Below are 12,610 nucleotides of genomic sequence, written 5' to 3' on the forward strand. Positions count from 1 at the left end.
TAAAATTTGCAAAATAGCTGCCCGGCATTTTTTGTTAAAATAAATCTTTGTAATTTGACAATCTTTTATCAGAGCCAGCTCCAGGCACCAGCTGACCAAGCACGTGCTTGGGACGGCACCTTAGAAGGGGCGGCCAATGTTGGGGTGGCAGGGGGCGCTCGTGGTGTTTTTTTGTTTTTGTTTCGGCCGGGCAGCGCGGGCGCGGCGCTGGGGGGGTTTGGCCGGCCCGGCTTGGCGCTCGGGGGTTTCGGCGACCTGGCACTGGGGGCGGGGGGTTCGGCGGCGTGGCGCTCGGGGGGGTTGAGCGGCCCGGCACTCCAGGGGTTTGGCTGGCCCAGCGCGGCACTCGGAGGGGGCGGGGGGTTGGGCGGCCCAGCCCAGCGCTCGGGGGGGAGAGGGGGGTTTGGGTGGCCTGGCCCGGCGCTCCGGGGGTTTGGGCGGCCCGGCGAGGCGCTCGGGGCGGGGTTTGGGCGGCCCGGCGCTGGGGGGGTGGTTCGGTGGCCTGGCGCAGCGCTCCAGGGGTTTCAGTGGCCCGGCACTGGGGGGCAGTTCGGCGGCCCGGCCTGGCGCGGTGCTCGAGGGGGCGGCGGGGGTTTGAGCGGCCCGGGGGTTTGGGCGGCCCAGGGGTTTGGGCGGCCCGGCGCAGCGCTGGGGGTGGGGTGGGGTCGGAGGTTTGGGTGGCCCGGCATGGCACTTGGGGGGGGAAGGGTGTTACGGCGCGGCGGGGCGGCGCTCTTCTTTTTTGCCTGGGGCGGCAAAAAAGTTAGAGCTGGCCCTGTCTTTTATACTCCCCAGTGAAAAGAAACAAACATTGGAGGACCTTTAATAACTACTGCATTGAGAGAAAAAAGGTCAGTGTGTTTTCCCTTCTCCTTGGGGCCAGATCCAATGCCCATTGAAGTCAATGGGAACCTTCCAGAGCAGCTAGATCTGCTTACCTCTTTCTGTTGCTACCATGGCGCTTGTCTAATCTCTCATATCTGGCCACAGTCTCCTGATTGATCATCTCATCATCTTCCAGAGATCTAAGGAATATTTGGAACCTGAAAAACTTTTAAACAATTCAATGGTCAGAAAGAAATGTGGTCAGCTCTTAAGCAACTGGTAGATTCAGCAACCTGGGACAGAAGGCAGAGAGAACTCACACTGGTCAGAAGGCTGAATATGCTACAGCTGTTGTAGCGTAGGCTGTGTTTTTCCCACCGATACGAAAGGCTAAAAGGCTGTTCCTTAGTCTCTGCTCAAACACCACACTCAGGGCCGGCTTTAGGCCGATTCAACCAATTCCCCTGAATCGGGCCCCGCACCCAAGCGTACCAGCAAGAGCCGGTGTGCCGTACCGGGGTGGCCCGGCTTCCCCAGGGGGCTATTTAAAGTGCCGGGGCTCCAGCTGCCTCTGCCGCCCCGGTCCTTTAAATAGCCACCGGAGCCCCGCCGCTTCCCCAGGGCTCCTGCAGCTATTTAAAGGGCCGGGGCAGTAGACGCAGGGGAGCCACACTGCAGGTTTGCTACATCTCATCCATCCTGTCACTTCCCTTTTTAACAATCTGTTATTCCTAATGTTATTAGTTGAGTTGTTTCATTTAGTGGCTTAATTGTTGAGGCTTACCAAAGCCTGCTTTCTTTTTTTGTGTGCAGCTTTTCTCTAGTTATCAAACTCTAAATATATGGCTTTGCACTATTGTTCCTCCAGAAAGAATGCACACTGGTGGGTAGCCCAACATTTAACACCAGTTTTTATATTGACCATATCATGTTCCCAGATAAAACACTTGCTCTAGCCCCACCCCTTTAAAATGTACCCCATAAATAGGGCTGTATCAAACAAGGTTACAATGGCTATCCTTATTATAGCACTCTTGTAGCCTGGCAAGATTATTAATTATTTATAATGCAGTAGCAACCAACGGCCCCAAATGAGACAAAGGCCCCATTGTGTTGGGCAGTGAACAAACACCTAGTAAAAAGCTCCCTGCCCTGAAGAGCTTACAATTTAAATAAGCGAGACAGACATGCTGCTTTTTCTCATCCTTTATCTATCTCCAGTTTACAGGTGGGAAACTGAAGTGATTTGCCCAAGATCCCAGAGGAAATCTGTGCCACAGCCAGGAACTGAGCTCAGATTTCTTAAATCACAGCTCAGTGTCTTACCACAAAGCCATACTTCAATCTGTGGAAAATATACCAGTCCAAGCACAATGCCTACTAGCCTGCATTCATCACAATGAAAATATGCTTTACTCATCCAATCAAAAACAAAAAACGCTCCCTCTGAGTCAGTGCAAGACTGTTCTGTTTGTATGAAAATTGACTTTTCCATCCTGTCATGTGTTTTTAGTTACAATTATTAGGCAAGGACATTATGAAATATTAATACCAATATTGAACTTTTCTTGCATGTACGTGTGCGGGGAGACACTCATGACCTTGGACAAACAAACATTTGTTCCAACTTGTCCCCAGCTGTGTGTGTCAGGATTGCACTAATTTCATTAGGCAGAATTATGTCAGGTTTTTCAGTACTATTAGTCCCAGCGTGCGATTCAGGACCCAACAGTCTCTGAACTGAGGCCAAATGTGTTTGTAGTGATTAGCTGATAAATTAGCAAAGTAGTCAGCCTGTTAAAGCGAACACTCTCAGAATGTAATTGGATAGTGAATGAATTCATTTACCACCCATTAAATCAGTACTGTGGTATGATCGCTTGTGCTCTCATAAGGTATAAACCTAACATTTCACACCTTGTGGCAGAAAGGAAAAGAAGAGTAATTAAATTATAGTAATGCCATTCACATCAGTTCCGGGGGGGGAGGAGTCAATGTTTCCATTGTAAACTCCTATTCTCTGGGTAATATAATATGGCTGTTTACAAATTTGCCTTGGATAAAACTTGGCTAACAAGGTCTTACTCTAGGAGCAATTTTTTAAAATTGATTGCGAAAGACAATTAAAATTGGGTTCTGGCCATGTCAAAAAATAAATGTATACCATATTTTTCCCATGCTTGGATAACACTGGTCTACAATTTTTGAGAAGTCATCTGCTTCAGGGATAAAATGTGCTATTTATTATGTATTTTGATGTGCTGAATTCAAATATGACAATTAAAACAACTGATTGGCTACTGTTTCTAAGATATTTAAGTTTTTACATTTTATGTCTATGTATATTGTGTAGATAGTAGAGTTTTAATCATAAATTGTAAACTTAGGTCTTTTCATGTGTTTATGGTTGCTTTACATGATAATATTTCACCTGTCCTGTTTATGTAACACTTTAAAAATCAGCAAAAGGGTTATATAAATAAAATTTATTATGAAACAAAAGGCAAAAAACTATTCTGTACATAGTTTAGTCCTATTCAGTGTCTACTCGGCGCTTCTTGGCTTGTCTCTTGTATTCATTAAATGGAGCATCTCTTGTCACTGTCCAGCAATAGTCTGCAAGCATTGATGGGCTCCATTTGCCCTGATAGCGTTTCTCCATTGTTGCAATGTCCTGGTGAAATCGCTCGCCGTGCTCGTCGCTCACTGCTCCGCAGTTCGGTGGAAAAAAATCTAGATGAGAGTGCAAAAAATGTATCTTTAGTGACATGTTGCAACCAAGGCTTTTGTATGCCTTGAGGAGGTTTTCCACCAACAACCTGTAGTTGTCTGCCTTGTTGTTTCCGAGAAAATTTATTGCCACTAACTGGAAGGCTTTCCATGCCGTCTTTTCCTTGCCATGCAGTGCATGGTCAAATGCATCATCTCGAAGACGTTCACGAATCTGAGGACCAACAAAGACACCTTCCTTTATCTTAGCTTCACTTAACCTTGGAAATTTTCCATGGAGGTACTTGAAAGCTGCTTGTGTTTTGTCAATGGCCTTGACAAAGTTCTTCATCAGACCCAGCTTGATGTGTAAGGGTGGTAACAAAATCTTCCTTGATTCAACAAGTGGTGGATGCTGAACATTTTTCCTCCCAGGCTCCAATGACTGTTGGAGTGGCCAATCTTTCTTGATGTAGTGGGAATCTCTTGCACAACTATCCCATTTGCAGAGAAAACAGCAGTACTTTGTGTATCCAGTCTGCAGACCAAGCAAGAGAGCAACAACCTTCAAATCGCCACAAAGCTGCCACTGATGTTGGTCATAGTTTATTCCCCTCAAAAGTTGTTTCATGTTGTCATAGGTTTCCTTCATATGGACTGCATGACCAACTGGAATTGATGGCAAAACATTGCCATTATGCAGTAAAACAGCTTTAAGACTCGTCTTCGATGAATCAATGAACAGTCTCCACTCATCTGGATCGTGAACGATGTTGAGGGCTGCCATCACACCATTGATGTTGTTGCAGGCTACAAGATCACTTTCCATGAAGAAGAATGGGACAAGATCCTTTTGATGGTCACGGAACATGGAAACCCTAACATCACCTGCCAGGAGATTCCACTGCTGTAGTCTGGAGCCCAACAGCTCTGCCTTACTCTTGGGTAGTTCCAAATCCCTGACAAGGTCATTCAGTTCACCTTGTGTTATGAGGTGTGGTTCAGAGGAGGAGGATGGGAGAAAATGTGGGTCCTGTGACATTGATGGTTCAGGACCAGAAGTTTTATCCTCTTCCTCTTCCTCTTCCGACTCAAGTGAGAATGATTCTGGTGCATCAGGAACCGGCAATCCTTCTCTGTGGGGTACTGGGCGTATAGCTGATGGAATGTTTGGATAATGCACAGTCCACTTTTTCTTCTTTGACACACCTTTCCCAACTGGAGGCACCATGCAGAAGTAACAATTGCTGGTATGATCTGTTTGTTCTCTCCAAATCATTGGCACTGCAAAAGGCATAGATTTCCTTTTCCTGTTCAACCACTGGCGAAGATTTGTTGCACAAGTGTTGCAGCATATGTGTGGGGCCCACCTCTTGTCCTGATCTCCAACTTTGCAGCCAAAATAAAGGTGATAGGCCTTCTTAACCATAGTGGTTATACTGCGCTTTTGTGATGCAAAAGTCACTTCACCACAAACATAGCAGAAGTTATCTGCACTGTTCACACAAGTACGGGGCATCTCTGCTCACTTTGGCTAAACAGAAATGTGTCCCTTTGCAAAATCAAACACTGACAAATAAGAGAGCATGACACTGTATGATTTCTAGAGCTGATATAGGGCAATTTGTTCAGCAGAGTGATGTAAGCTTCGTTATGATTGCATCATCCATGACTTCTAGGAATAACATGATGCAATTCATATCATGTATGACGCAATACCAGCTTCAGATTGCATCATTCATTGTTTTGCCTAAAAAGCAAGTACTGTCCAAACCCAGTCATAGATTTATTCATAGATCCAGTCAAAGATGTATTTCAGTCATTTCTGGTTTAAATTGAGATCCCTTCCCTTTATAACTCACTTATCCTATGCCATTCCCAAGTCAAGGGTCGTATATACTGACCCAATAGCATATCTTGAAAACTAGAGCCAATCAACAATTTTAAGCATCATTTTCGTTCTCAGTGACCCAGAATTAGTAAAGTTTGACTACATTTATTTCAGAAGCATTTTGGCTGTAGAGCAGTGTAATAAGAGTATAACAGTAGGACTGGGGTTCTCAAACTGGGGGTCAAAAACAACAAGGAGTCTGGTGGCACTTTAAAGACTAACAGATTTATTTGGGGAAAGCTTTCGTGGGTAAAAAACCTCAGAGGGTCATGAGGTTATTAGGTGGGGATGGGGGGGGGGTCGCAAGCTGTCAGACTCCGCCCCCAAACTCCGTTTTGCCTCCAGCATTTATAATCGTGTTAAATGTAAAAAAGTGTTTTTCATTAGAAGGGGGGGGGGTCGCACCCAGAGGCTTGCTGTGTGAAAGGGGTCACCTGTACAAATGTTTGAGAACCACTGCAGTAGGAATATACTGCCATTCACAAGGGGTGCTGTGGGGGTGCTGAGAGCCATTGAACCAAACTGTAAACCCTATACATAATGAAAACCACTTCAAGCCAGGGAGTGCGGCAGCACCCCCTGCACCTCTAGTTCCAGCACCTATGCCAACCACCTGACTAAGATAGTGATCATGATTGTGAAATGCTCTGGGAGATTATAGAGGCTATAAAAATAGAAAACTAAATAAAAGTGGGGGATTTCAACTATTCCCATATTGACTGGGTACATGTCACCTCAGGATGGGATGCAGAGATAAAGTTTCTAGACACCATTAATGACTGCTTCTTGGAGAGGCTAGTCCTGGAACCCACAAGAGGAGAGGCAATTCTTGATTTAGTCCTAAGTGAAGCACAAGATCTGGTGCAAGAGGTGAATATAACTGAACTGCTTGGTAATAGTGACTATAATGTAACTAAATTTAACATCCTTGTTGGAAGGAAAATACCAAAGAAGCTCACCACAGTAGCATTTAACTTCAAAAAGGGGAACTATACAAAAATGAAGAAGCTAGTTAAATGGAAATTAAAAGGTAACTACAAGAGTGAAATGCCTACAAGCCACAGGGAAACTTTTAAAAAAGAACATAATGGAGGCTCAAATTAAATGTGTACTCCAAATTAAAAAAAGCACAGTTAGAGGACCAGAAAACATGGCTAAACAACAGAATAAAAGAAGTGGTTAGAGGCAAAAAGGCATCCTTTAAAAACTGGAAGTCAAATCCTAATGAGGAAAATAAAAAGGAGCATAAACTCTGGCAAGTGAAATGTAAAAGTATAATTAGGCAGGCCAAAAAAAATTTGAAAAGCAAATGACACAAAACCCAACAGCAAGGAAGCCTGCCAAAAAATCAGTAGGGTCACTGGACGATCGAGATGCTAAAGGGAGCACTCAAGGAGGACAAGGCCAGTGCGGAGAAACTAAATGAGTTCTTTGCACCACAGGGGATGCGATTCCCACACTTGAGCCATTCTTTTTAGATGACAAATCTCAGGCCCTATCCCAGATTCAGGTGTCAATAGAAGAGGTTTTTGGAACAAATTGATAAATTAAACAGTAATAAGTCATGAGGACCAGATGGTATTCACCCAAGTGTTGTGAAGGCATTTAAATATGAAATTGTAGCACTACTAATTGTGGTATGTAACCTAACATTCAAATCAGCTTCTGTACCAGATGACTGGAGGATAACTAATATGATGCCAATGTTTAAAAAAGGCTCCAGAGGAATCATAGAATATCAGGGTTGGAAGGGACCTCAGGAGATCATCTAGTCCAACCCCCAAGGAGATCCTGGCAATCATAGCCCAGTAAGCCTAACTTCAGTACCAGGCAAATTGGTTGAAACTATAGTAAAGAACAGAATTATCAGATACATAGATGAACATGATTTGTTGGGGGAAGAGTCAACATGGCTTTTGTAAAGGGAAATCATGCCTCACCAATTTATTAGAATTCTTTGAGGGGGGGGGGTCAACAAACATGTGGACGAGGGTGATCTAGAGGATACAGTGTACTTGGACTTTCAGAAAGTCTTTGACACAGTCCTTCATCAAAGGCTCTTAAGCAAAGTAAGCAGTCATGGGTTAAGAGAGAAGGATCAGTTAGCTGGTTAAAAGACAGGAAAGAAAAGGTAGGAATAAAGGATCAGTTTTCAGAATGGAGAGAGGTAAATAGCTCTTACTTCACACCATGCACTCAACCTGTATAACTCATGCCACAGGATTTTGTGAAGGCCAAAAGAATAACGGTTCAAAAAAGAATTAGATAAGTTCATGGAGGACAGGTCCACCAATGGCTATTAACCAAGATGGTCAGAGACGCATCCCCATGCTCTGGATGTCCTAAGCCTCTAACTTCCAGAAGCTGGGACTGGATGACCAAGGATGGATCACTTGATAATTGCACAGTTCTGTTCATTCCCTCTGAAGCATCTGGCACTGGTCACTGTCAGAAGACAGGATACTGTGCTAGATGGACCATTGGTCTGACCCAGTATGGCCGTTCTTATGTACATCTATATGAATTCTAAAGATGTGTCTTTTAAAGGCAGTAGTGGATGTCCCACTTTGCCTAGGGAATATACTTAAGGGAATAATCCTGAATTGGCAAGGAGTGGCCTAAAACATGTAATGGGTCTTTCCACATTCCTAATTTCTATGAACTAAAGTATCTGAGGATCTGAATGGATTACAAATTGAATATGAGCCAACAGTATGATGCAGTTGCAAAAAAGCCAAATATTATTCTGGGGCATGTTAACCAGAAGTATCATATGAGACATGGGAAGTAATTGGTCCATTCTACTCGGCATTGGTGAGGCCTCAGCTGGAGTATTTCCACAACTGGAGGTTTTTAAAAACAGGTTAGACAAACACACATCAGAGATGGTGCAGGTTTACTTGGTCCTGCCTCCACAGAGGTGGTGGTCTAGATGACCTCTCGAGGTCCCTCCCCACTCTATATTTTATGATTCCATGATCCCTCACATGGAAAAAAAACCAAGAGGGGAAAGTGATTTGGTAAACTTGATGTGGTGAACTACCCAGAGTCGTCATCCTTTCAAAAATAAGTAAGTTTGCAGGCCTACGGAAGAGATGGGGGTTGTGGATTTCCAACCACACAATGTCCTGAAATTCCTGGGAAATACTACAGATCTCCTTGTATCTACTCCCCATACATCACTAATCCTGGCAGTTTGACTTCTATTAACTGTTGCCTCACCTTTGCCCTGTCCACCTGCTGGCAATGACACAGTTAGCATTAACTCCCACTGGAAAATGGCCAGGAAATGGTGCACAGAAAGTGGCTCTCTTCTTTTGCTCCTTCTTTCTAGGTTGTCCCAGACAAATACAATGATGCCTGTTTGACAACCCCCATCTCTTCCCTTATTTGCTTAGCTACACTGCACAGTTTAAATAGTGCAATGGTTCCTTGATACACATAAGTTTGCAATAACAAGCAACCTACAGACTATCTGGAAATGATTTATAGTATCCATATGAATTTCTGCTTATAGTTATTGGGGAATGTAAACCAAGTAAAAACAAACTGGCCCCAACTGTAACACCAAAGTAATCTTCAAAATCACTGAACATTTTTTGGAAAGAAACAAAAAACCATTGCTTCAGGCACACAAATTGGCACCAAGAACAGAGGATGAGATTAAATGAACTTGTTTGACAAACTGTGTTATACTCAGAGATTGGTATGTATGTGAAAAGGTTACTATTGTGAACTTGGTGGGCAGCACCATGTCGTTTCCAAAAGAATTCCCCTGTGCCCAGATGTGAAACTGTCCAGAATTACATACGGAAGGCAGCGCTGTGATCTCAAACCCCGATATACCCCCTTCCAGAGATGACCGCTTCAGAGAATGTCATTTGAAAAGGTCAACTCCACCAATGCTGAATGCGGATTTAATGGGCACCTCCAATGCATTTCTATGCTAGATCATTGCTCACCAACAATCATATGAGCTAACAGACTCCAATGTATTACAAAATTAACATCTTCGTTTGGAGAAGCTCATCTCAGGCTAGAAAGTGATCAGCCCCTCTGGGGATGTGCAGAGGTGTGTGTGTGTGTGGGGGGGGAAGGGGGGACAACATAAGCCCTGAGATGAGCCTTTACAGTACAGGGCTAGTGCTACAAACCACTCCAAAAGATGTGGGGAGGGGAAAGAGAAGCACTAGAAGTTGCCATTATATTATACATAAATATGGGAAGACAGCATAAGCATGCATTCCATATTGTACTTTGCTTCTTTAGTGGAGATTGCCATAATAGCAAGTGGGTTTCAGACTGAGAATTTTTATTAGAGGCACAGCACTCAGTAAGATCTTTGTAGTATATCTCTGACAGTTAAGGATAGGGGAAGATACCATTGATCATTTTAGTGGTAATGATGGCCTTATAATCATATTACTGCTGCCCAGGGAACGGATTACTCACAAAATCTATCGAGCACTGAATAGTGACTGAACATTTCTGTAAGAGAGCATGAAATAAAACAGTAGAAAGGAAAAGGAAGAGAGAACAATTCTAAGCTAAAAATCTATCAACAGAAATATGGAAAACTGGGGGGAGAAGGAGGAGGTTATTTTAAAACTACTCATATAAGCTTCAGCTTAAATATTGAATGCATGCTTGTAATACATCAGGCACCATGGTTTCTGCAGTCATATTCCACAAGTGTCTTTGAAATGCATGGATTTTATTTAATAAATAATTAGGAGCATAGGAATTGCAATGCGTGATCAGTCCAATGATTTACTCTTTTCTCCAACAGTGGTTAATACCAGTTGCTTCAGAGGAGGGGGTAAAAGCTCCATGAAGGACATTTATGCAGTCACGTGGCATCAATTTATTTGTATAATGGAATTATGGTATTTTCAATGTATTAGCCTTTTTTCATGTATCCTAAAATCTTGTTTGCTTTTGTGACCATCACTGCCAATGTAGCAGATGTTTTCACTGATCAGTCCACAGAGTTGCCGATTGTTACATTTTATTTAGAACTCATTATTGTGTGCCAGGAGTTCAAGTTGCTCCTGCTCACACCCACTACACTGTACTTGTCTACAACATATTTAATCTAACATCCTGTTGCCCAATCAACACTTTCTAAAGTTCTTTGTAGTTTGTATAGTCTTGATTAGCCTAAGTAATTGTGTTTCTCTTCACCTTGCCAGCAAGAGAGGACTATCTTTCCATTGCTTGTGTATGCATTATGCTGCAACTAGTGAAATTTGCTACTGGAATATTCTGTTAAGTAGAACAAACTCAAGATGGCACTAGAGAGCTGGAAAAGAGAGTGGTCCTCAAAAGCACTATAAATATCCTTTGTCAGTATGTTGATAATCCCATCACTGCAGAGACGCATCTAAAATTAACAACAAATAATTCTGTCAGTATAGAATGTTTGTTTGTAGTTGCACATCTCTTGGTCTGCAGGATATACAGTATTCAATGTTTAAAACATAAGCATGAAGACTTTATTAAGCAGGCTCTAATCTGGGCCAGTTACCAGAAAAGTTAATACCAGAGTGAAAACTAATTTTTAATCCCCATTTTTGTTGTGCATTTAACCTGATAAAAATAAGGATCATTCTGGATGCTTTGGGCTACATCAATAGACAAGGACAAAGATGTGCAAGATTTTATTAATAAAATCATTTTTATTAATTAAACTATACTACTTTTATTTCAGATGACTTTAGAAAACTTAAGTACTGTACATTTTTTAAAAGGGAAGTATATTTCTGCTTATGTACTGCTTCCTTTTAGTTCAATTTAGATACAGAAGTCTTCAACAATGCCTTAAACTGTTGTGTAGCACTGGTACGTGTTGTTTAACAGCAGTTGCTTTCCATCCCAGGGAGGGCAGCATTTAAATAAGTGAACTTATCCACATTCTCTGCAGCTCTTTCTTTGCATGTAATAAACACATCCAGGATGTATTACACACCCACCCACTGTAGATATCTGTGTATCTATAAACATGCACAAACTAAATTTGATTTACTAAATTTTGAGGTGATTTGAGATCCTCTCAAATGAAAGGCCTTATATAAATATAATTTAATACTTAATATGTCCCATCAATAGCTTTTTCTCAACAGTTCATTTTTAATTGGTATATCTAGACCTTATAGCTCTTAAGACCAGGCAGCATCTTGCAGTATTCTCTCTGCTTCAATGTAAGCTGTCTAAATTCCGGCCAAAGAACATGCTAATTTAAAGGTTAATCCAAAGGCTCTTGAACATCGGTGCTGGAACTAAGGGCTGGTCCACACTAACCCCCCACTTCGAACTAAGATACGCAACTTCAGCTACATTATTCACGTAGTTGAAGTCAAACTATCTTAGTTCGAACTTACCGTGGGTCCACACGTGGCAGGCAGGCTCCCCCGTCGACTCCGCGTACTCCTCTCGCCGAACAGGAGTACCGGTGTCGACGGTGAGCACTTCCGGGATCGATTTATCGCGTCTAGACAAGACGTGATAAATCGATCCCAGAAGATCGATTGTTTACCGCTGGACCCGGAGGTAAGTGTAGACATACCCTAAGGGTGTGGGGGATGCTGCTGAACCCCCTGGCTTGAAGTGGTTTCCATTATATCCAGGGTTTATAGTTTGGTTCAATGGCTCTCAGCACCCCCACTATACAAACTGTTCCATCACGCCTGCTCTTGAAGTCAGTGAGAATCTTTCCCATTGGTTCAGACTCTCAGTTCCAGCCATAGAGGAAAAGCTGGGTTTTTTTAAACAAAAAAAGAGACAGCCTTTCCATATAAGATACTGTTTTCTGATCAGAGCAGGTGCTTAAGACTTTAAAGCTTTAATGCTGATTAGAAGAAAAAAGTCTGTCCTCAAATGCTTTTGCATATCTTCAAATAATCTGCTATCAGAGTGTGTAGAGTTTGGGCTGAAGCAACAGGCATGCTGAGAGATGGTACCTGATTTAAGATCAGAGAGTGCTCTAGGATCTATAGTATACTCAAAATAATTTAAGCCAAAGTAAAAAAAAAAAAAACGCAGCAAAAATGTTAGAGATATTCTCCATTATTTCACTTATACATCGTTATAAAATGTTAGAACTTAGCTGCCAGGACTGGAGCCTAAGGGGGGCAGGACACTCTGATGTGTCCTTCTATCATAAAAGATACCTGGTCTCCTTAAGCT

At 42.7% G+C, this 12,610-nt stretch overlaps 1 protein-coding gene across 1 annotated transcript in view; it reads right to left on the minus strand.

The window, feature by feature from the left end:
- TMC3 (transmembrane channel like 3) overlaps positions 1-12,610 on the minus strand; it is a 131,537-nt gene that overhangs the window by 82,971 nt on the left and 35,956 nt on the right. Inside the window, exon 4 of the mRNA XM_065559335.1 lies at positions 939-1,051. The gene's annotated coding sequence lies outside the window, so the exon portion shown is untranslated. The remainder of the gene's footprint in view (positions 1-938; positions 1,052-12,610) is intronic.

The sequence above is a fragment of the Chrysemys picta genome, chromosome 10 (genome assembly GCF_011386835.1).
Source record: "Chrysemys picta bellii isolate R12L10 chromosome 10, ASM1138683v2, whole genome shotgun sequence".
NCBI classification, from domain to species: Eukaryota; Metazoa; Chordata; order Testudines; family Emydidae; genus Chrysemys; species Chrysemys picta.